This window comes from Phoca vitulina, unplaced genomic scaffold, assembly GCF_004348235.1.
Source record: "Phoca vitulina isolate PV1807 unplaced genomic scaffold, GSC_HSeal_1.0 scaffold55, whole genome shotgun sequence".
NCBI lineage: Eukaryota > Metazoa > Chordata > Mammalia > Carnivora > Phocidae > Phoca > Phoca vitulina.
The window spans coordinates 2,840,032-2,865,377 of record NW_022589758.1 but is presented as its reverse complement, the minus strand read 5'-3'; the positions used below and the strand labels follow the sequence as shown (position 1 = coordinate 2,865,377).

General features: G+C 41.9%; 1 long non-coding RNA gene across 1 annotated transcript in view; it reads left to right on the top strand.

The window, feature by feature from the left end:
- The window catches only part of LOC116622903, a 78,832-nt gene extending 53,881 nt beyond the window's left edge, over positions 1–24,951 (top strand). The window contains exons 2-3 of the long non-coding RNA XR_004297636.1: positions 20,687–21,143; positions 24,508–24,951. This is a non-coding gene — a long non-coding RNA (uncharacterized LOC116622903). The remainder of the gene's footprint in view (positions 1–20,686; positions 21,144–24,507) is intronic.
- The last annotated feature ends 395 nt before the right edge of the window (positions 24,952–25,346 follow it).

Below are 25,346 nucleotides of genomic sequence, written 5' to 3'. Positions count from 1 at the left end.
ATGGCCCCCCAAAAAGATAACAATGATAACTTTTAAGTATTTTTAAATTGTGCAAAATTTTAAGTATATGATTTGATTCCTCCAGAGTTAATTCCTCCAAACTTTATTTAATATTTGGTACATGTTCCGTCTCCTACTCTGGCTCAGATCGAGGCAGTTCCCAGAGTTTTATTGGTGGTGGTGTGAAGGCAGGGAGAGACAGGTCTGGGTCTTGCCCAGCTCTTACCCCAAGACTCCCCTTTTGGTGCACCCAGGATTCATCTCGGTTTCTCTGGCCCAGTGTTGCCAAAATTGAGGACAAGTATTTTTGTTATTGACATAGGTCCAAAGGGCTAAAGAAGCTTTAAGGCTTTGCTTTTCCACTTATCTCTATAGCATCAAGCTTTCATGCAGAAATTGGCCTGGAAGTTCCCCACTGTGTTTTCCTATCTGCAGCGGTTTGGGGTTATTTAAATAACAAAAAATTAAGTACAATTCTTAAAGCTTGTTTTACTTAATGTTATGACTGAGTGTACACTGAAAAATTTTGCAGAAGTTAGAATTATATATAATCACTATTAAAATTGTACATTACAAGAAACAAGTGTTGGTGAGGATGTGGAGAAAAAGGAAACTTTGTGCATGGTTGGTGGGAATGCAAACTGGTGCAGCCACCGTGGAAAACAGTATGGAGATTCCCCAAAAAGTTAAAAATAGAATTATAACATGATCCAGTAATTCCACTAAGGAAAACACTAATTCAAAAAGATACATGCACCTGCATGTTTATTGCAGCATTATTTACAATAGCCAAAATATAGAAGCAGCCCAAGTGTCAATCCATAGATGAATGGATAAAGAAGAAGAAGTGGGATATATATAATCTTATATAGATATAGATATAGATATAGATATAGATAGATATAATGGAATATTACTCAGGTATAAAAAGAAGGAAACCTTGCTATTTGCAACAACATGGATGGATCTAGAGGGTATAATGCTAAGTGAAATAAGTCAGTCAGAGAAAGACAAATACCAGATTTCACTCATATGTGGCATTCAAGAAACAAAACAAAGAAAAAGAGAGACAACAAAAAAAACCAGGCTCTTAAATATAGAGAACAAACTGATGGTTACCAGAGGGGAGGTAGTGGGGGCGTGGCTGAAATAGGTGATGGGGATTAAGGGTACACTTATGTGATATGCACTGAGTAATGTGTAGAATTGTTGAATCACTGTATTGTACACCTGATACTAATATAACACTGCATATTAATTATACTGGAATTAAAAATAAATAAGTAAAAGAAAAAATTGTACAACATTGGTGGGGATAAAAGATTATAAGGTTTTTCCTAAATATCTACTTAATGCACTCTCTCTTAATACAGTATTTTATTATCAATCTCTCTCCCTATTTATTTGATAGATTTTAATGCTTTTTAAACATATAATGAATAGTATTACAATCATCATCATTATTATTACACTAAGAAATATGTATTTGTACATCTTTGGAGAAATGTCTATTTAAATCCTTTACCCATTTAAAAATTGGTGTATTTGTCTTTTTATTATTGCATTTGTAGGAGTTCTTTACCTATTGTACAATGATGCCAGATACTTATTAGATACATGATTTGTAAAAAAATAGTCTCCCATTTTATATGTTGTCTTTTTTACTTTCTTGATTATAACATTTACAGCACAAAAGTTTTTAATTTTGATGAAGTCCTGTTTACCTATTTTTTCTTTTGCCACTTGTGCTTTTGGTGTCAGATCTAATAAATCATTGCCTGATTGGGTAATTAGCTTTTAATGTCTCCTAAAGGCCATAGAAAAAGGCTGAGTGAACATTTGCAATAATGATGTGAGGGTGTGTGTGTGTGTGTGTGTGTGTGTGTGTGTGTGTTTTGGAGTGGACTTTATGTTTTAGAGCACCTTTAGGTTTATAGCAAAATTGAGCAGAAAGTACAGAGATTTCTCATACACCCCCTGCCCCGCACATGCCCAGCCTCTTCCAGCACCAACATCCCCCACCAGAGTGGTACATTTATTATAATCAGTGAGCCTGCTTTGACACATCATTATCCCCTGAAGTCCACAGTTTACATTAGGGTTCACTCTTGGTGGTGTGCATTCTATGGATTTTGACAAAAGTGTAATGACATGTATCCATTATTATAATATTACATAGAGTATTTTTACTGCTCTAAAAACCTCTGTACTCCCCCTATTCATCCCTCCCCCTTGCCCCTAACTCCTGGTAACCACTGATCTTTTTACTGTGTCCATAGTTTTGCCTTTTTCAGAATGTCATATAGTTGCATCCTACAGTATGTTGTCTTTTCAGAATGGTTTCCTTCACTTAGTAGTATGCATTTAAGTTTCTTTCATGTCTTTTCATAGCTTGATAGATCAATTTTTTTAGCACAAATTAATATTCCTTTGTCTGGATATATGACAGTTTATTCATTCACATTTTGGTTGCTTCCATGTTTTGGCAGTTATAAATAAAGCTGCTGTAAACACCTGTATGTAGGTTTTTGTGTAGACATAAGTTTTCAGATACTTTGAGTAAATACTAAGGAGCACAATTTCCGGATTGTATAAAAAGAGTATGTTTAGTTTTGTATGAAACTGCCAAACTATCTTTCAAGGTGGCTGTACCATTTTGCAATATCCCCAGCAGTGAATGAGAGTTCCTATTGCTCCACATTCTCACCAGCATTTGGTGTTGTCAATGTTTTTGATTTTGGCCGTTCTAATAGGTATGTAGTGGTATCTCACTGTTGTTGTCTCCCTGATGACATAAGATGTTGAGTATCTTTTCATATGCTTATTTGCCTCTGTAGTCTTGTTTTTTTTTTTTAAGATTTTATTTATTTATTTTGACAGAGACAGCAAGAGAGGGAACACAAGCCAGGGGGAGTGGGAGAGGGAGAAGCAGGCCTCCCGCCGAGCAGGGAGCCCGATGCGGACTTGATCCCAGGACCCTGGGATCATGACCTGAGCCGAAGGCAGACGCTTAACGACTGAGCCACCCAGGTGCCCCTTCACATTCATTTTTTGAGAATCTTTTATAGTTCAGGTTTTCTTCAAGGCTCTGAGGATATAAAAGTGATTAGTACATAATCTTGCTATTAGGTACTTTTAGCCTCATGGAGGAGAAGTACAAATAAATAGGTGATTAGAACATACTTCTAAGCTAAGCAGTCTCAGGTTTCTTGAAGAGGAGGCTGAGACATGAAGAAGGAAAAGGATTTGACAGCAGGCAAAGGTATGACTGTCAGGTGCAGAGAACACTTCATCATTATGACATAAATAAGTTGTCAGTATGATCTTAAGCTATTGTTGCTATGGCACCAATTTGTCTAGGCCAGAGGTAGGCAAACTATGGCTATGGGCCAAATCTGGCCTGCCACCTGCTTTTATAAATAAAGTTTTATTGGAACACATTCATGCCCATTTATTCACAGATTGTCTATGGCCACTTTTGTGCCACAATGGCAGAGTAGTTGTAACAGAGACAGTCTGGCCTGCAAAGCCTCAAATATTTACTTTCAGGCTCTTTATAGAAAAAGTTTGCTGACCCTTCTCTAGGCAAAAATTTATTAGAAAATGCTTGTATCTTATCCTTTTTTAAAAAAGCATTGCAAATTTGTGTGCACCTTACAACTATTTATATGCCTGTAAGTGATTGTGTCTGTTTTTCAATATTTTCTCCTGATTTCTGCTTTTGAAATTTCAGCTAATTAATTTTCATCCAACAATTCTGCATAACTGACTCAAAATAAACTACAAATGATAATAACCTGCTCAAGCCCTGAAAGTAAACTTAAATATTGCTCTTTTTTCTTTGAAAGTTTTATTGTTTCTTTTGTGGTTTATGTTTCTCTCTTTTTAAAACTATAAATTCATGTTCCATTCAGGAAAGTCAGATATCATGGACAAGCAAAAGAACATGAACCCATAATCTCACCTAGCCTCCTAGGAAAAAACTTTTCTTGCAGCCTCAGTATGTAAGGTACCTTGAGGTACTTTTCCATGCATATTACATATTTCATTATAATATTTTACATAAACCATCCTTTGCTACCACCAAGTATCTTTTTTTTTTTTAAAAAAAGATTTTATTTATTCATTTGAGACACAGAGATAGAGAGAGAGAGCATGAGCAGGGGGAGAGCAGAGGGAGAGGGAGAAGCAGGCTCCCCGCTGAGCCAGGAGCCCACTGTGGGCTCCATCCCAGGACCCTGGGATCATGACCTGAGCTGAAGGCAGACGCTTAACCATCTGAGCCACCCAGGTGCCCCCTACTCAGTATCTTTAATAGGCATATACTTTCCTCATTCTTTCATTATCTTCATGATTCATGTGGTTAGGACTGGTTTACTGATGAAAGATGCCAAGGGAGGTTACCACAGAGTTACCCACGTGCTTGTATCCTTTTGGGGACAAAGGGAAAATGCTACAAGAAGTGAATTGGTTGACTGCCCCACGAAACTGTTGAGTAGTCAGGTATAATAAAGCTGTCTTTGGCTTTCTGGATATTCCAACACAAGAGTGGAGCCTAAAAGGTAGGACTCTGTACCAATTATCCATTGCCCCAGTAAAGCTGCATGATGAAGAACCACAAACCCTTAGTCTAAATTAACAATAAGATCTATTGCTCACACATCTGGGGTGGTTAGCTAGGTGGCTCTGCTGCTCTGGGCTGGGCTCACTCACACATCTGGGGCTTGGCTGGCTGTAGGTTCCTAAAGGTTGGTTTTGGCTGATCACGGCTTGATTCACTCACGTGTGTGAGAGTCTTTGGTGGGCTTGCACTTTTATCTGGGAGTCAGCTGGCTATTGGCTGATTGAGGCTGACCTCGGCCACATTGACTATGGCTCTGTCCCACGACTTTCACCCTCTGGCAGGCTATTTTGGGCATGTTTTCATGACAATTTCAGAGGTATATGAGAGAGCAAGTGGGAACATGCAAGGCCTCTTGTGGTCTAGGCCTCATCTATTGGACAAAACCCATGGGTGAGATCAGATTGAAGGGGTGAAGAAATAGGCCCTGTGTCTTCAGTGAGATGAACTACAAAATCACATGGCAAAGGTCACGGAGAAGGGAGAGGTGGAGAAGTGGTGCAATCAGTCTACCACAGATTAATTATGTGGCTGAGCACACTACAGTGATACATACCTTTCAGAAGGAGCAGGAGTTTCATCTGTGGCTGGTCTAAGCCAGTGTCTGTCAAATGACAGTAACTTTCTTCCTGTTTGCCATCTCTAAGAACGACCTGTAAAGGACTCCTGGCAAGCTAGTCTGGCATTTCTTTCTTTTTGATTTTCTTTATTTTTTTTAAAAGTTATCAGGTGCAGATTATTTTTTTTCTGCTTGTTCTGGAGTAATGTGAGATGAAAGAGGACATGGCCTGTGCCACTTAAGACAGATCTGTTTTCATTAACAAAGTTGGAAAACTTTTTCAGCCCTTCTAGTTTGTAAGTTCATTATAACTGGAAAGACTTTTCTTCCAGGTAAAGTTTTCAAGAGAATGTCTCAGTTTCTTTGTGAGAAATTATTAGCCCTCTGAAAATCCTGTCTACAATGCTCACATTGTAATGCCTACTTTTTAGGAGTTACCTATTTATATCATATTTTTCCATTTCTCCTTTAATCTTTTTTTTTTTTTTTTAAGATTTTATTTATTTATTTGACAGAGAGAGAGACACAGTGAGAGAGGGAACACAAGCAGTGGGAGTGGGAGAGGGAGAAGCAGGCTTCCCACTGAGCAGGGAACCCGATGTAGGACTCGATCCCAGGACACTGGGATCATGACCTGAGCCAAAGTCAGACGCTTAATGACTGAGCCACCCAGGCACCCCTAAGCTTTTTTTTTTAAAGATTTTATTTATTTATTCATCAGAGAGAGAGTGAGTGCACAAGCGGGGGGGAGAAGCAGGCAGAGGGAGAAGCAGGCTCCCCAATTAGCAAGGAGCCCAACGAGGGACTCGATCCCAGGACCCGAAGGCAGACGCTCAACTGACTGAGCCACCCAGGCGTCCCTTTCCTTTAATCTTAATATCTGTATGCTACGAGATGTGTGTATTTTTTTTTTTTTTTTTTGTCCTGAGACTGGGCCAGGTTATGAGGTTGTGAAATCTGAGATTGATAGGAATTATCTTGGGAGGGACTTTCAGTTTGCCTTTGGTTTATCTTTTAACCAGCTCCACCATCCTGCTTTCTGTTTCTGAACTCATTTCTTCTCCAGCTCCCCACTTCTTTCCTGGGCCCAGAGGCCTTTTGGGCTTGTCATATCCTATCAGGAAAGTATACTGTTTGACAGGCACATTTGTATTGACATGTTAGCAAATTTATATATTATTCTTTTTCAAGGTTATTGACTTTTATTTATTTTTTTAAAGATTTTATTTATTTATTTGACAGAGAGATAGCGAGAGCAGGAACACAAGCAGGGGGAGTGAGAGAGGGAGAAGCAGGCTTCCTGCCGGCAGGGAGCCTGATGTAGGACTCGATCCCAGGACCCTGGGATCATGACCCGAGCTGAAGGCAGACGCTTAACGACTGAGTCACCCAGGCGCCCCCAAGGGTATTGACTTTTAAAGTGGAACATAGGAAGAGGGGCGGTGCTGAATCCAAAGGAAAAACTCTCTGATGGCTGAACTATACATGAACATAGAAGAGGTATTACATTTATTTTGGGAAGTTTCACAGCACTTCTCCCTTTATGCTACATAAATCATTACCCACTATGCTGAAGATAAAATCTGCCCTTGTTTTATTATTATTTTAGTATTTATGTAAAATATTAAATAATTGCTTGTATTATTAGAATAATATTATTGTTATATAAGTTTGAATTTATTAGGCTCAGAGGGTAAGCCATTCTAAAACTTTAACTCTTTGGAGGAAGTTATATCTCTTTCATGACAGCTATGAAATGTCATTACTCAATAAACACAGTGGATGGTATATGAGCAGAAGCAATAGTTTCTAATAAACCTAGCATTTCTAGTTTATACTTGGACATCTGATCCTGAGAGCAACCCTGTATAAGTACACTGCATAGATATTATGATTTATTATTCCCATTTTACAGAAGAGGAAATTGGGGCTCAGAGAGTTTATTTTTTTATAATAAAGATTTATTTGAGAGAGAGAGAGAGAAAGAGAGAGCAGGGGGAGGGACAGGGGAGAGGGAGAGAGAATCCACAAGTAGACTCCCTTTTGAGTATGGAGCCTGACACAGGGCTTGATCCCTGAGATTATGACTGGAGTCGAACCAAGAGTCGGCTGCCTAGGCGACCCATGAGGCTCAGGGAGTTTAAATGCCTTGGCCAGTTCCTATGGCTAAGCCAAGGGAAGAGGTGGGATATGGCTCAACCTGGTCTCTTCACTTCAAGCTGGGATCTCTTTCCTATATTGGGACCTCAGAACTGCTCACACCTTCTTTGTGCTGGCTCTCTGAACTTTCCTGCCTCCACTAAAGTGTTTCAACCCGTTTCCTCTGCCCAGAAATCAAGTGGAACAGGTGTCTTTCTTGTAGGGACTCTGAAGAGCCTGGTGGACTGGCCAGTGGTGGGTGGTTCAGTCAGTGGGATCAGATTGGCCTCAGTAACCACCTCACCCCCTAGTGGTGAGATGAGTGTGGGCTGCCTTTTCCCCAAAGTGGGGGCTGTTGCAGGAATTATACCTCCCTCCAGGGTTTATAATGGAATGGGAATTCTTTTAAACAAATGCATCACAACCCGGCATCAGTGCTTAGAACAGGGCATGGGGGGCTCCTGCCCTGGGCCCTTTACCTTAGAGGACCCCAGCACATCAGAAGCAATAAAAGGGGACATCTGGGCGGCTCAGTCGGTTAAGCGGCTGCCTTCAGCTCAAGTCGTGATCCCAGGATCCTGGGATTGAGTCCCGCATCAGGCTCCCTCCTCACCGGGGAGCCTGCTTCTCCCTCTGCCTGCCGCTACCCCCTGTGTGCACTCTCTCTCTCTGACAAAATAAAATAATAAAATAAAATTTAAAAAAAGAAAAGAAGCAATAAAAGGCAACGACTTTTGGAACTTTTTTGAACTCATAAAATTTTAAGTTTAAAAAGTTTTGTGAATTTTTAAAGTTTTAAAATCACTTTTAAAAAGTATGACAACTGAATTAAGTTGCTGGGAATTACCGGAAAGAGATGCACTGGCTGACCCAGGCCCTCCAGGCCAGAAAGCAACTCCCCTATCCTCCCATCTCACCACTTCGACCAGAGAAGATAATGATAGGCTGAGAATCTGTAAGTGTGTGTGTGTGTGTGTGTGTGTGTGAGAGAGAGAGAGAGAGAGAGAGAGAGAGAGAGAGAGAGAAAGAGAAGCATTACTTCTGCCCCAGGAAACCAGAGAAAGAGTGACTGCTTTTGTTTAAAGTTGGCCATCCTAAATCACTCCAAAGTGGGTGATTAGGCAAATGGGGTTACCAGATAACTGTGTTCCCTCCTTCCCTTCTCCTCAGTTTTGGGAACTTCTTAGAACTGCCTGAAAATCTTGAGTTGATAAAGTGACCTCCCTGGCTTCTTGGGGAGCTTGACCTGGTTAATTTGGGGCAGATCCAGTCAGATCTGGGTCTGGCTTTCACTGTGCCCCATGAGAACCATTCCGTCATTTAGACACACAGACAGTAGGGCTGGCTACTGGAGGAAGCCTCAGCAACTTTAGCCTATGTGAGGGAATGGTGGCCCCCAAGCTGTTGTGGTATTGGGTGGGAACATGGGCCGGGCTGTTGCTGTAGCTTGGTTTGTAAGCTCTGTATCACTAAACTTTATGGAATGTGAACATTTGTATTCTTGCTTTCAGGCTCTGCAAATGTTATTTTGTGAAGTCCTTGTAGTAGCTTTGAGGGCTTTATGATCTTTGCAACATTGCTTTGAATCCCTTCTCTGGGTTACTTTCTTTTATGAGATGAATTGTGTCCCTCCACAAAGGTACATTGAAGTCCTAACCCCTGGTACCTGTGAATGTGAGAAATAGAGTCTGGAATGTGTGGATATAGGGCCTTTGCAGAGGTAATCGAGTTAAGATGAGGTCATTAGGGCAGACCCTAATCCAACAAGGCTGGTGTCTTTTATAAGAAGAAGAAAACACCAAGTGAAAACAGATGAGATAGGGAGAAGATGGCCATGTGAAGATGGAGGCAGAGACTGGAATGATGCTTCTATAAGCCAAGGAACCCCTGGGGCTCCCCCAAACTGGAAGAGGCAAGGAAGGATTCTCCTTTGGAGGGAGCATGGCTCTGCCATCGTCTTGATTTTGGACTTCTAGTCTCCAGAACTGGAAGAGAATAAATTTCTGTTGTTTAAAGCCACCAAGTTTGTGGTACTGCAGCCCTAGAAAACTAATATACCTTCAAAGGTATATTGAACCACCTAAAGAAAATCAGCCTCATTCTTTAGAGATAAACCCCTCTCAAAAACTTTGTCAATGCTAAACACAGTCCTGACCAAATTGCAAACAGGTGTAGGGATGGACAAATTTTACCTTCTTCTGTTCTAGATTCTTTGGCTGTTCTGATAATTAAATTGACACAAGGCATATTAACAGGAGAAAACCAAATTTAAATTTTTACATAAAGAAGCTCCATAAAAATATGACACCTAAGGGCAGTCAGGGAATTGAGGCTTATATGACATCTTGAGCTGGGAAGCTGGGTAGGGCTGTGGGGATCCAAAGGGGAGAAAGGCCATTCACAGGAAGGGAAAGGAGAATTTTGGGAAGCAAAGGTGCCCTATTACCCAGATAAGTTTTTTAGGTAGAAAGATAACTCTGGTAATGGCTCTCTTCGTGGTGCAGACCCCCCTTCTGATGTAAATTTAGGCAGTTGAACAGGAGATAAGAGTTTTTCCTGAATTGGCTGGGTTTTGATGCCTTTAGCTCAAAATAATCCTCATGCTGAAGTGATATATTCCCAGTGGTAAATTCTGCTCCTTTCCACTGGTTTCCAGTGGGGAGCCTTTACATGGCTTTAAGAAGCATCTTTAGAATGAGAGTAATGTCCTCACACAGTGTCTGACTCTAATTTCATAGACAGAAACACCAAGACCAGCATGTATATTACTGTCTCCTGGGTTAAAATGACTGCAACATTCTGTCTGTGCAGTGACATTTTACATATTCAGTTTCAAAGAGAATGGAACAGATGTGATTGCCAATAAAAACCCAGGGTGTTTTTTTTTTTTTATTCTTGTGGGCTAACAAATTAATTCACTTTTATAGAAATATGCTGAGAATTTGCCTTTCCAAGAGGAAGTTGGTAAATTGTTTTGGGTGAACAAATTTTTTTTTAAAAGATTTTATTTATTTGACAGAGAGACACAGTGAGAGAGGGAACAGAAGCACGGGGAGTGGGAGAGGGAGAAGCAGGCTCCCCGCTTAGTAGGGAGCTCGATGTGGGACTCGATCCCAGGATGCCAGGATCATGACCTGAGCCGAAGGCAGATGCTTAACGACTGAACCACCCAGGCGCCCCGGGTGAACAAATTTCTTTAGCATAGAAGGTTACAGGTTGATGTTAGAGACTCTGAAACTGTCAACCAAGGCACTGCATCTCTGCATTTGCATCTATTGCTTCCAGAACATATGAATGTTTAAACAATGTTTTAAAATTCCAGTTTAGCTCCTCTGAAGTCATTTTCAGTCCTAGGAAGTGGAAATGGAGCTTACACCTGTAATTCCCAAGGGACTGATGTAATGCAATTTGTATAAAATAATCATAGGGAGTGAGAGGAAAGAGTAGATCTTTGCATTAAAATAAAATCAGCCTCAAAATCACTCTTTTCAGGGTCTGCCTTTCAGGACCCCATTTAGCTTTTAAATAGACTCATCTTTCCTGACTTTGCTTTGATGAACCACTCTCGTCTCAGTTATTACTTCTGACATTAGCTACTTGTGCAATTAAGTGGGGCCATTCTTTTCTCTTTGAGAAGGACTCTGCAGCTAATATGCATTTGTGAAGTGTTCCCTTGACCTGGGAGAGTAGCTGTGGATAAGCAGTTAAGATGATGCCTGGAGTAATTTAAAGTTTGTGATGGAGAACCCAACCACTCCTGGCAAAGCTCTGAGTGGTTATTAGCATATGCCCACTTTGCCTCCCTTTTATTCTCTCATTACGACTCATGGAGTTACCAGCTAAACTGGTTTTTCTTGTCTCAGGGAATGAAGAAGAAAATCTGGTAAACTTCTCTAAGGATTGAGGGAGAACTCCATATGCCACCACTACAGGTGACTGCATTTTTGGCAGGCTGTTAGGGAATAGGGAAATGACTCAGATAAAGGATTGAATTTCTTGTGATGGGATTTTATTTTTTACTTATTCACTTATTTTCAAAGTTTATTTATTTATTTATTTTTAGTAATCTCTACCCCAACGTAGGGCTTGAACTCACGACCCTCGAGATCGTCACTTGATCCTCTAATTGAGCCAGCCAGGCACCCCTGTGATGGGATTTTAGCTATAACGGTGGGAGACACTGTTCTCCCTTGGCATGAGTGTGCCTGAGCTTAAGTCTGCCCTAGCAGGTAGAATAGGCAAGGCTGGAATAGATCAATGAAGCTGTAACAGAGAAAATTTGCTGCCTACCAAAGATTTGGTTCCTCTTTGAAGATAGAGCTATTGTTGGGGCTACATTTCCCAGATTGCTTTGCATCTTGGTGGGGCCATGTAACATTTTGTTACGGTTTGTGAGTAGAAAGGATGTGTGTCACTCCTGGTTGGAGATGATTGAGAAGCAGGTGTACCTTCTCATTCCACACTTTCTTCATCTGCTAGTCATCTTCAGAGGACTCTGAGACTCTGGGAAGATAGAGCCAGAAGATGAAAGGACTCTGTCTCTGAATCACCACATGGAGGGAAACTGCCCTGAACTATTTTGAGAGCCAGAAGTGGAAGTTTGATTGATCTCTAAGTCACTGCTTTGTTTTACCTCATTAGCTTTTATTACTACCTAACATTCTATATATTGTTGTTTGTTTCTCCTTCACTAGTATGTAAGTACCATGAGGGCAGGGATTTTTGTCTGTCCTGCTTGTTGCTTTATCCTCAGGATCTAGAACATTGCCTGGCACATAGTGAGTGCTTGATAATATTTGTTGAATGAATGAATGAATGAATGTGGGAATAAATGCAAGGAATGTAGTTGTGCTCTAAAAGATTTTGGAGATCTCAATCCTGGTTTCATCAGATACCATGACCAGAGAATTTTATTCAAGGTATATGTGTGTGTATGTGTGTGTAGAAGTGAGATAGAATCCTAGAGTTCAGAATGACTTGTTCAGAATTATATTTGGAGAATCTTTATTAGTTATCTATTGCCATGTGACAAAGTACCCCAAAATTCAGTGACTTAAAACAACAAAAACTTATTATCTAGTTTCTGAGGGTCAGAAGTGTGGGGTTAGTTTGGCTGGTGGTTCTGGCTCAGGTAGTTTGGCTGGTAGTAGTTTGGCTGGTGGTTCTGGCCTCTCATGATGTTGTAGCCAAGCTGTCAGCCGGGGCTGTGGTCAACTGAAGACCTGACTGAGGCTGGAGGATTTGCTTCCAAGATGGCTCACTCACATGGCTGTTGGCAGGAGGTCCTAGGTATTCATGGCTGTTGGTCAGAGGCCTCACTCAGTTCCTAACCACTTGGGTCTTTCCATAGGCCTGCTTACAGTATGTCAGCTGGCTTCCCCCAGAGCAAATGAGCAGAGAGGGCTAGAATTCTGTACTTTCTATATAGGTAATTTGAATCTTTCTGGTAGTTTGGATTGCCACTTACATGTCCTTTTTGATGGAGAAGGCACTGGCTTAAATCTGTATAACAAGCCTTACTCCTGTTCACTGTACTTTTCCTGGTCACTTCCCCATAACTGGCCTCCCTAACACCCTTTTGTCTCTTTCTCTTTTTTTTCTTTTCTTTCTTTTGTCTTTAGCTGTAGATGGTATTTAAGCCTGAATTCTAAGCCACCTCTGTGAGTTACTTAGTTTTTCCAGGCTATCTCCCATATATACATGAGGTGCACATGTTAATAAACTTCTGTTTGCTTCTCTTATTAATTTGTCTTCAGTTACAGGGGCCCCAGCTGCGAATTTGAAAGGTAGAGGAAAAATAATTTTTTCCTCCCCTACTTTGTCCAGAAGTGGTGTGGAACTGGATTTTGAACCCAAGACTGAATAATGTAGGGACTGTCTCCCCACATAGCCCACCTGTGCTCACCCCTTTCTTGGCTGCAGTCTGCTCCTTTCAGTGGGCATATAATAAAACATTGTTTTGATTCTTACCCACTATTTTTTGTACTTCTAGTTCCCTCAGGAACCCCCAAAAAGGAAAAACGGGGTGAATGGCCAGGCAGGATTATGGTATTCCAAGACCTGTGACCCTAATACCATCAATTCCAGTTTTTAAATTCCATCCTCTTTTCATTGTACCATTGAGGGGTAATTTAGAGCCAGAACTGGGCAAACAGGAGGAGTTGGGAAATGTAGCAATGGCCAAATGCCACTCGGGGGATATTTTTAGTTACCTAAATAAACTGTATTTCCACAATGTCTGCAGAACTTATGGTTTGTGTGCAGTAAATAAAATGATGGAAATGCCATGAAGGAGCCCAGCCAGATGACTTCATTTGTGTGCATTCTGTTCCAGAGGAGTCCCTTAAACAGCAGACGGGCTCCATGTGATTCAGTGAAGGCACACAAGCTGCTCTCCAACACCGTTGCTTCTCTCCTATTCTGTTTACTGCACGCTGGTCTCACCACACCATGCTCAGAGCAGTTTCCCAGTGAGTGTTCTGTGGGGTGTTAATTATCAGAAGAAACAGAGTTCTGTGATCAAGTAGGTTTTGGAAATGCTACTTTGAGCAGAGTTCAGTTGGGGGTTCTTTCCCATGGGATGTCAGTGCTGCTAAAACACCAAGGTGTATTATGAGGGTGGTATGTTAAGTAGTGTTTTCCAAACTTATTTGAACATCAGCTTTTGTATTTGAAGAACAGCTGTTAGCATTTGTGCCCATTATCAATTTTTTTGTCTTTGAGCTCCAGATCTGCTCTTTGTTGCCCTGATTGTGATACTGGAATGTTTTTCCTTTGCTAGCTGGCACCATGTTAAGCTTCATGGGTAGAGGGTGCTGGAGAAACTCTGGAGGAGGACGGGGCTTCTTTTCTTGGATTCATTGTGCTTTGCTTCTTCTTCCCCCTGTGGTATTGGGTCGGTATGTGAGACATCTAGTGAAACTCACCCCAGTGAGTTTCAGGGGCACCCCTGCAGGCAGTTTCATGGCGACTTTTGCAGGTGCCCCAGCTGTGGTGGGCCCAGCAACAACATCTTCCACAGATGCCCTGGCTGGCTTCCCTGGGAGTTCAGCGGCATCCCTGTGGGTGGCACCCTTGTGGCTTTCTGTAGAGTCTGGCCAGTGCCCTTGCCAGCTTCCCAGCAAGTTCAACAATACCTCTAAGGGCAGCTTTCTAATGAATTTCATCAGCACCCCAGCGGACAGTTTTCTTCCTACCACCTTCCCCTGTTGGCTTTCAGTAGGGGGATTTCCAGCTTGCCAGCCCTCGCCTGCAGCGCCCAGCCATGGTTCCACTTGTTTCACAGACCAGCTCTGGCCCAGGGCAATCTGGCAAACTTCTCTGCCATCAGGTGGGTTGCAGCCACACCTTCCCCGGTGAGGGCTGAATCCCAACCTTGGGGAGTCCTCTCTCCCCGCCCCATTACAGTTTTTTTCTTCCTTGAGTATTCTCTCTTAGTGCTAGGCTTTTATTTCTCCTTCCCTTTTTTCCTCCCTCCCTCCTTCCCTTCTTCCCTTTCTTTTTAAAATTTGAGATTTAATTCACATACCATAAAATTCAGATTTTCAAAGTTTACAATTCATTGGTTTTTAGTATACTCACAGAGTTATGCAACTATCACCACAATCTCATCCAGAAGATTTTATCGCTCCAAAAAGAAACTCTACCCATTAGCAGTCACTCCCAATTTCCCATTCTCATCTCCCCAGCTCTGGACAGCTACTAATCTCCCTTTTGTCTCTATAGCTTTACTGTTGATGGACATTTCATGTAAATGCAATCATATGTATGTGGTCTTTTGTGTCAGTCTTCTTTCACTCAGCATAATATTTTCATGGTTCACCCAAGTTGTAGCATGTGTCAGAATATTCCTTTTTGTGGCTGAATAAAATTCCATTGTGTGGAAATGCCATATTTTGTTTATCCATTCATCAGTGATGGGAATTTGGGATGTTTCCATTCTTTGGCTCTTGTAATTAATGCTGCGGTGAGCGTTTATGTACAAGTTTTTGTGTGAACATGTTTTCACTTTTTGGGGGTATATACCTGGGAGTAGAATTGCTAGGTCATACGGTGATTGTATTTTACTTTGAATTTGACCAACAGAGAGTATCAGGTGACTAATTGCCTTATTAAAATATTTACCCCAGCCTTATTTTAATTAGCAAGCAGCCTTGATATATTTGAAACATAATCTGAGGTGTTATTGTGAAATGCAGATAACGTGGGCTATAGAGCCAGTCTGGCCAGTGTCAGATCCCACCTTTACCATTTTTACCTGAGATGTGGGACACTGAGAGGGAGAAAAAAACAGAGGGTGATCTTCCTTGCTCAGAGGTGATGGGTTAGGGTCAAATCCCCTCTCTACTACTGTTAGCTGGAATGTGGAACATTCTGATAGAGGAAAGAACAAAGTATGTCCCTGCTCAGATGTAGAATCAGAACAGTTCTTTCTCTGTGACTTGATATATTCAACTAGGTTATGCTACGTGTGAAACTGGGGTCTTCTGGTTAATTAAACATTCTGGCTGAGAGAAATATAGCACAAATCCATTATGGATAGAGTGCTTTTGAAAAGAATTTGATCATAAAACCCACACACTCAACACTTAAAGTACAATAGCCCTTTGCAACCATTTGAAGTGTATTTCCAGAAATCAGCAATGATGTAGACTGTCACAACTTGAGGGACCAGGAAGCAGGGCTTGCTACCACTGAGTAATAAGATGGCAGTTCAGCTGAAGTGGAGCGGAGAGACATTTTTTTGGCCATTCCAAGACCAGGTGCATATGCCATTGGGTATTTTCAATATTTGTGACTTTAAGGTAATCCAAATGGGTTCCTGTATCTTTTTGTCAAAGTATACATTAATAAATTGTATATATTGGTGCTGGGGTATGCCGTACAGCCATTCATTACTTCTGATTCAAATCAAACCACTGAAAGGTTTAGGAGCACTCCAAAGATTATTTAGCCTTTGTAAACTCCCAGCAATTTCCCCCCTGACCCCCAATCAAAGGGCTTTCTAGTGGTGAAGGCATTTCATATAGTAGATGCATTAAAATGCTTTTTCAGATTTTACTTTTTCAATTAATGATTCCATTTTCTTCATAGGCTTATTGACTGAAACAAAAGTGATTTTCATGCAAGAGGCATGATTACACACACTTAATTTCTGAGGACTGCCAGCAGCCTGGCTCAGCATCGTGTCCTCTAACTTGAAAGCTGTTAGGACCAGAGCAAGTGTGTGATTGAAGTAGGTCCATATTCTGATGCAGTTTCTCTGGCTGTGGCAGTTTCTAGGACTTGGCCAATGTCACATGGAAAACAAGGCTTTAAGAAAGCCCACATTAACTGTGCAGGTGATAAAAAAAAATATCACTAATTCTAACTCCCCTGGGGTGGAAGTGCATGTGTAAAAACTACATATAATTACAAATGTTCACACCACACTACCAGAAGATCATGCTGAATGGTATCAGAAATTCAGATTATGGGGCACCTGAGTGGCTTAGTCAGTCAAGCGGCTGACTTTTGGTTTTGGCTCAGGTCATGATCTCATGGGTTGTGGGAAGGAGCCCCGTGTTAGGCTCCTTGCTCGGCAGGGAGTCGGCTTGAAAGATTCTCTCCCTCTGCCCTTCCCCCCACTTGCTCTCTCTCTAAAAATAAATAGATAAATCTTCAAAATAGTTAAAAAAAAAATTCAGATTATTGTGCAATATGGGAATAATCTAAGGAAAGTCGGAGGGGTAGATATTCTTACAAGTCAATGTCTTCCCTTATATTCTTCATGTCTAAAGTTTCAGTGAAACACATTTATTTTAGAGCTCTTTTCCTATGGATCATTGATCATAAGCTTTAGAAACACCTGCAAGGTGGAATCCAAAAATGCTCAGGAGACAGTGTGACAGCAATGATACCTGCCTCACAGATATAACTTGCTTATTAGATATCATATGGTACATATTAAATAGTAAACATTATATATCAAGTATTATGTGTTATATATATTGTAATCTATATATATATTGTTGTACATATTGTAATAGCTTACAGGTTCAGAGAATGGAGTAGGATGCTTGGCTGCACACTGTATGTGGAATGCTCAGATAGGAAGTATAAATCAACACTTATAAAATGCACACTCATTCTGGTCAGTACTCTCATGTACACGACAGTTATTAAATGCAGTCAAAGGCAGCCTTAAAAGGTTTTCTACTACATACATTCATACATCAGAACAAAATCTATTACTTTGAATCTTTAGAGTTGTGATAAGTGATATTGCCAGAATATTGCTAGTCTCTCTCAAGAAATCATGGATAGTAGGAGAGGGTCAAGGAAAATAATAGGTGGGAAGGTCCACATATGAAGCACAAACAAATAAACAACAGCGCCTTGATCTTTTGAAAGAGAAAGGCCATGAATTCCCCAAACTATGGGCTGGTGAATTTGATATTGATTTTAAGCTAGATGTCGGCAGACTTTTTCTCTAAAGGGCCAGATAATAAATATCTTAGGCTTTGCGGGCCACATGGTCTTCATCACAACTACTCTCCTCAGCTGTTGAAGCTTGAAAGCAGCCAGTGTGTACATGAATGAGCATGGCTGTGTTCCAATAAAACTTTACTTTCAAAAACAGGTGGAAGGCCAGATGCAGTTTAAAAAAAAGATTGTGAGCCCGTTAAAAGAGATGGGTTGATCCTCAGGAGTTTGCATGAATGCAGTGGTCTTTAGCCCTGGCTACACATTAGAGTCACTTGGGGCAAGCTTTGAAAAATCCTGGTGCTCAGCATACATCCCAGAGCAATTAAATCAGAATCTCTCAGATGGGGTCCCAGGAGTCTATCTTTTATTTTTTATTTATTTTTGGGAGGGAAGGGGCAGAGGGAGAGGGAGAGAGAGAATCTTAAGCAGGCTCCATGCCCAGTGTGGAACCCGATGCAGGGCTTGATCTCACAACCCTGAGATCATGACCTGAGCTGAAATCAAGAGTTGGACGCTTAACAGACTGAGCCACATGGGCCCCGCGCCCACCCTCCCCTGCCCGCCTTGGAGTCTTTATAGAGAATTCCCAAGTGATTCCAAAGTGAAGTCAAGGTTGGAAACCACTGAAAGAACTCATGAAGTAGTGCTAAATTAACCTCATTTCTTTTCCTCTCCCTACTTTTCCTCCTCCTCCTGCTCCTCTCCTCCTTCTCCTGGTGGATGAGGCAGCCACATAGCTCTGTTGGGCCAAAATAGCAGACGCAGTTCATCTGGATTTATGCTAGCCATTTGCCAAAGTCATAATTATCCTGATGGGCAAATTAGAACAATGTGGGTGGATGACAGAGTCCGTTTCTGATGAATGGAGTGGATATTACTTAGAATTATTTGAGAGTCCCACCCCTCCCCAGTGGTGACTGTACAATAGGCATCCAATACATCTTTGTTTGGGAGGGGACTGGTGTCCCACCCACCCTGTAAGAAATGGTTATAAATGAACATAGATGTGAAACTTGGAAAAGAAAAAATTTGCCATGGGGGTTGGGCAGGGGTAAACACGATAGTTGATAGTTGTCTTAATTTATTTGCTGGGCTGTTACAGTGAAGAAAAATAGCCTTCTTTTCGATATTTCAGAGTAGAAATAGAATCATCATGGGAAGGCACCAGGAGGCATTCATTCATTTAACAACTATTTTTTGAGTGACTACTCTGTGCTAGGTACTATTTCAGCACTTGAGACATATCAGTGAACAACACAGGGTAAGTAAGATCTATGCTCTGTGGAGCTTACAGTCTAGAGACTTATTTTAATGTGTTTGATTATTAACAGTCAGAAAATAGAATGGGCAGCTTCAGGAGGCATTACTCACAGGTTAGATAACCACTTATTTGAGGTCATTTTGAGCCATGAAATTCCAATAAGAACCTTCAGCCCTGAGGTTCTCTGAGTCCAGGAAAGTATCTTACTTCCTCCTCTTTGGAGTCACCCTTCCTTTTCCTGCCACTCTCTAATGCACAGCCAGGGATGAAAACATTGCTTTAATCAGTTGTAATTTTGGTTCCAAACTCTTGAACATTCTCAAAGTTAGGATAAACTTTAAGGAAAACCATGTAGTGGGGAGAGCGTGACTGGATTGGGAATATTTAAATGGCAGTTACAGTGTTCCAACAATTAAAGTTTCAGAATGATTCCTTCCAAAGGGAGTTTAGAATCCTTTTAATAACATTTACATATTTCTGTGTAAGATGCAGTGAGTAACTCTTTGATTGTTAGGCTATGCTAGGCTTTGAAAAACATTCGTATAGTGCCTTAAGTTTTGTACCCTGTGGCTCTGGATTTTCACCAGTTGCATTGAATTGGCATGGTGATGAGCAGGACAGGATCTAAGCTGTGAAATAGTATGAGAAAGGAATAGAATATGACAGATTGCCACATTCACTCAAGCTCTGGGAAATGCTTGTATAAGACAGGTACTGAGCTGATATTTGCAGAACAAATTTTTTGTGGTCATAAATGACTGATTTCCTTCAATTTGAAAAATCTTGTTGGATTTTTATTTATTTATTTGAGAGAGACACAGAAACAGAGCATGAATGGGGGGAGAAGACAGAGGGAGAGGGAGAAGCAGACTCCCTGCTGAGCAGGGAACCCAACACGGGGCTCGATCCCAGGACCCCGAGATCATGATCTGAGCCAAAGGCAGACGCTTACCCAACTGAGCCACCCAGGCACCCCTCCCCTCCTTTCTCCTGCTATCTTGGCTTCTTTCTGGAGTCTTGTGTATTCCCAGTCAATAGTTAGTATTCCTCACGCATGGAAAAGTTATTTTACCGAAGATAAGGCATTCAGGGGTGCCTCTAGCTCTCTACAACCACTCACCCTCAGCCTGCTGTTATGGAATAAATGAAAATTTTTAAAAATAAAAGTGCTTTTTGTTGTGCTACTTAAGTATGAAACATGATTCCTGACTTCAAGCTTACAGTCTCACATTTGGGTGAGGATATACAAGACTGAATAGGAGTTTGGTCCAGAGCCCAGACCTGTTGAGGTCCAGCTTGATGTTCCTTTCATCAGACATTCTGCTGGCATTTGGTGAGGTGAAAGGTGGAGTTGACTGAGAGAAACTTTAAAATTTCATCTGGAAGTATGGATTAAATGGCCTCTAAGAACCTATGAGAGTCCATATTCCATGAAAGACCATATTCCATATTCCATGAAAACAACAGGGTTGTTTATTCCCCTTTAACCGAATTTCTTGAAATTTTATAGCCTCTTGTCTATCAGCAAAAATTTTTTTGAAAATCATGGAGACAATGGTTGAGAAATTAATTTTTGGCTTATTTGCTTGAAGTTGATGATCATCTAGATAGAAATAAACATACTTTTCACCCTTTCCAGGATGGAAAAGGAAGAATTTCCTGGGAGGCGCAAAGGCTGCTTCGAAGACAACCTATAACCAGGTTGGATTATCAGAGAACAGGAGAAAGTAGAGACATCTGCTTGGAAGTTTAAATTGGGGAGAATCTTGATGCTGGGTGCTGTGGATCCTCAGGATAAGGAAGAGCAACCAAGATCGCAAGTTGCCCAACTGGAAGAAAGCAGAGCCCCAAGGAATGTAGCACTTTAGATGTGGCAGGACATAGAGAATGCCCTGTAGATGGTCGAATGGATCATGGTCAGCAGGCACAGCTACAGCCTGCCCAGATCACTGGTGTTCAACCAGTGATGGGGACCATTCTTCACCAGAGGCCTCAACATACAGCAAGGTGAAATAGCTCAACACTGCTCCGGCAGTGGGAATCTCAGAAAGGGCACCAAGAAACCGATGCTTTACTTTCTGCCAGTGTCAATTCAGGTAAGTGAGTGGTCAAGCCAGAGCCAGAGTTCTTTTGTTTTACACAAGGCCATGCCATTGTAGCTGTTTCCTGAGTGTCAATACCTGTTTTTTTTATTTTTTTATTTTTATTTTTTAAGATTTTATTTATTTATCTGACAGAGAGAGAGACACAGCGAGAGAGGGAACACAAGCAGGGGGAGTGGGAGAGTGAGAAGCCGGCTTCCCACCGAGCAGGGAGCCCGATGCGGGGCTCGATCCCAGGACCCTGGGATCATGACCTGAGCCGAAGGCAGACGCTTAATGATGGAGCCACCCAGGTGCCCCAATACCTGTTTTATTAATAATAATTATAATAGTAATAATAGCTACTGTGTATTTAATACCTACTGTTATGGATTGAATATTTGTGTCACTCCAAAATTCATATGTTGAAGCCCTAACTCTCAGTGTGACAATATTTGGAGATGGGCGTCTCTCCTTCCCTCCCTGTGCATATGCACTGAAGAAAGGCCATGTAGGACATATTGAGGAGTTGACTATCTGCAACTCAAGTCAGAGAGCTCTCACCAGGAACTGAATCAGCTGGCCCCTTCATCTTGGACTTCCCCGCCTCTCCAGAACTGTGAGAAAGTAAATTTCTGTTGTTTAAGCCACCCAGTCTATGGTATTTTGTTATGGCAGCCCGAGCTGACTAGGACAGCTGTCATGTGCCAGGAACTTGCCACTTTATTTCAACTAATTCTTAAAATAGCTCTATAAAGTAGCTATTTGTACCTGGTAAAGGAAACAGAAACAGAGGTTCACCACCTTGCCCAAGGTCTCACAGCTAGGCTGTGAGAAAATGTATATAAAGTGCTTAGTGCAGTGTCTAGTACAGAATATGCACTTACAAAGAACCTTATGACTCAAAAGCTTATTTTTTTTCAGTGCACATTTCGGCCATCCTTTTGTTCTAGCATGTCCGTGATCTCTGTCCTTTACATTCCAGAACTACCACTCGGCACAGAGATTATGACTCTTTTGTGATGGAATGGAAATTAATATAGTTCAGCCAAAGGTGGTTCTTAGCCTGGATGGAGAACCCAGCCTCATGGTTCCTTAAAGTTTCTCCTCTGAAGTTAGAAGCTTCTGGAATAAGATCCAGTAGTGGTGGACTCCCAATCAGGAACCAAATAGGGGACTTTTTCTGAGAAACTACTCTGCTGAGGCCTGGTCCTGGGCACACTTGATGGCTGTTCCACAGCTTACTTGGAGGTGTCTAGGCAGTCACAGGTAGCAGCCAGCTTGGAGGATGCTGGAGGATGAGGTCCACATAGGAAGCTGGGTTCATAATACAAGTGGTTGGAGATAGACTCCTGGGTCTTCCTTGGATGGCCTTGCATGAGGAGAATGACCTATAGTCGAGGGCCTTTTGTTCTAAATCGATTTTGTGCCACACAGCAAATCCAGGTGGGTATGGAGGGGGTGATGCAGCTTTCCCTCCAGCACTGGCATTCCAGGCATGGTGTGGAGATATGGCCAATGTTGAGGGCAGGGGTGCAGAGATCAGGAGGAAGAAAAGAGGAGACCCTCCACTTCCTTCTTGCTCTCCCTGCCTCGCTCTTGAATGAGGAACTCCAGGTGATGAGTGAGGAGGATGTTCCTGGCTGCTAGCATAAGGGAGCATAAGAAAGTGAACAAGTAAGGAATCAAGTCCAGGATTAATAAAAAGCATCTTTACTATTGAATTCTTCAGAGAAATTTTCAGAAGTAAGTTTCCTGGGTATCTTTTAGTTTATCTTTCATGTTAGGGAAATGTCAGCTCCTCTCTTCTAATTAGCACTGTTAAAACTCCGTGGTAAGATGGGTGACTAGTTTCAAGGCTTTTATTTCTTGTTGCTTTTGTACATGGAGCTGCCATAGCAATCAATGTGTGTGTAGCTTCCACTCCCTTGGTGCTCGGTGTTCTCTCTGACAGTAAGAAGTTCTCTTCCTCCCTGAAACAACTGTCATCTTGTTAACACCCAATGCCTGTCATTTATTCCTTGCAACTAATGTGCATTTTATCAAAGGGTTCAGATGGCTCACAGGGAAGTCCCACAACGCTGTTCTCCACTGGAAGCCATTTTCATTTCCTGAGGCTATTAACTAGCTTAAAATAAAAACCTTTAAGCACTCCTCTTTTCTGAGAAAATTGCTCTCAGAATCAGTAGGATTGAGCATAGATTCTAATAGAAGGAGACAATAAGATCATCTTGCATGTAACCAAGTTACCATTTAGAACTTACTTTGTCTGTCTAACCTATGGAATTGCAGGATGCCACACAAATTGTTCCTGAGATTTAAGTTGCACAGAGAGAATTTAGGGTTGTTGACTAAAGATCGATTCTTCCCAGAGGGAGTGATCCATCCAACTATGTAATAACCCTGGGTGGGGCAGTGGGTGCCTCCTTAGGATGAACGAGGACTCACTCTGAATCTAAGGCAGTTTCTCAACTGTGGCGCTTGTGACATTTTGAACCGAATAATTCTGTGTGGTGGGGCAGTCCTGTGCATTGTAGGATGTGCAGCATCCCTTGCCTCTACCCATTAGATGACGGCACCTTTCTCCCAGGTGGGACAACCAAAAATCTCTGCAGACCCTGCTGAATGTCCCCTGGGGGAAAATAGCACCCCCTGTTGAAAACTACTGACCTAAAGCACACACAACCATGTCTTCTGGTATAGTTGTGGAATGGTTTTGAACACTTATCCTAAAATAGCTGCACAACTTTAAGGAGCCACTGGAGGGTGACCAGGGATGCTAATTGGAGCAGCTTTATAGAGGTGTCCCTGAGGGGACCCCACAGAGGTTGTGGGAGAAGGGGAGATCCCTTGGGAAGCTTGAGGGAATTATTGATAGGAGCAAGTCCTGGGATTCTAAGAGCTTGGGAAGCAGCCACCAGTAAGAACACACTCCTCACCCCAAGAGCTGAGAAGACCCTGTGTTAAGAGGTGACCATCCAGTGATGGGCCCCGTCACCCACAGTGTGGTGTTCCTCTGTGAGGAGGGGTCAGGCAGACTCTTCCATCTGCTTGATGTGGTGTCCTTAGTGCAGAGAGGGAAGAGATTGTTGGTCTTATCTTGATTTTTCATGAAGGGGAAATAGCATTCAATTCACTAAACATTTATATTGTGCCTACTACTTATTATTAGGTTCTGTGTTGGGTTATGGAGATATTGGTAGATTGTGTAAGTGGTCACCAATTACTTAACCTGTGTATTTATGCCTTCGAGATAGTCCCCTCCCACACTGATTCTGGGCTTGGCCATGTGATTTGCATTTGCTTTGGGTCAGTAGTAAATGGAATACAAGCAGAGACCTGAAGAGCTGTTGTTCACTGGGCCTTATCCACTCTACAGGTTCTTGGGACCCTGCCACTGCTGCCATGGGAAGAAGGTCAGACTAGCTTGCTGGATGATGAGAGACCAATGGCCCCAGGGTTCCTGTTGCCTCAGCTGACAGCTAACAGGTGGAAGCAGAGATGCCTTGCAGGCCAGCAGCTAACTGACGCAACTCGGCTAAGCACAGCAGAAGACCAGCAAAAGGAAGACCAGCAAAAGAAAGCCCAGCCCAAGTGCCAATCCACAGAACTGTGAGTGAAATTGATGGTTGTAGTTTTTAGGTCCTTAAGTTTTAGACTCGTTTGTTATGCAGCAAAAGCTAATTGGTACAGAAGCAGATAGATAAACACAGTTCTTGCTTTGGGGATCCCACAGACTAGTAGACCACTGATTTTTCCCCAAGGGAGCCTACTTGTGTAATTGGACCTTTAGAGCCATGGTAGATGGTAATACTAGTCACTAGGTAAAATACTAGTTAAAAGCACGAACTCTGACACCAGAGTACTTAAGTTCTGTTAAAAAACAAAAATTCAGCTAAGTAAATTTGAACATCTAATTGGCTTCATTAAGCGATTCATGAGTCAGGCAGCATCCTATCTGGCAACAGGGATGCTAGACCGTTGGGGACTCTGAGGAGTTGTACAGGAAGGAAGGATTTTATAGGAAGGACAGTGGGGTAAGGAAGTTATTAGCAAAAGAAAAGAAGAGATTGATTCAGCAAAGTCGCCTTCCCTTAGCGGGAAGGGATGGGGGTTTTACTAGGTGGATGACCTCATCTTCCTTGGGCAAGGGGAGGAATGGAGAGATCACATGTGAGAGATTATTTCATTTGTGCTGATCAGAAAATTCCTGACTGA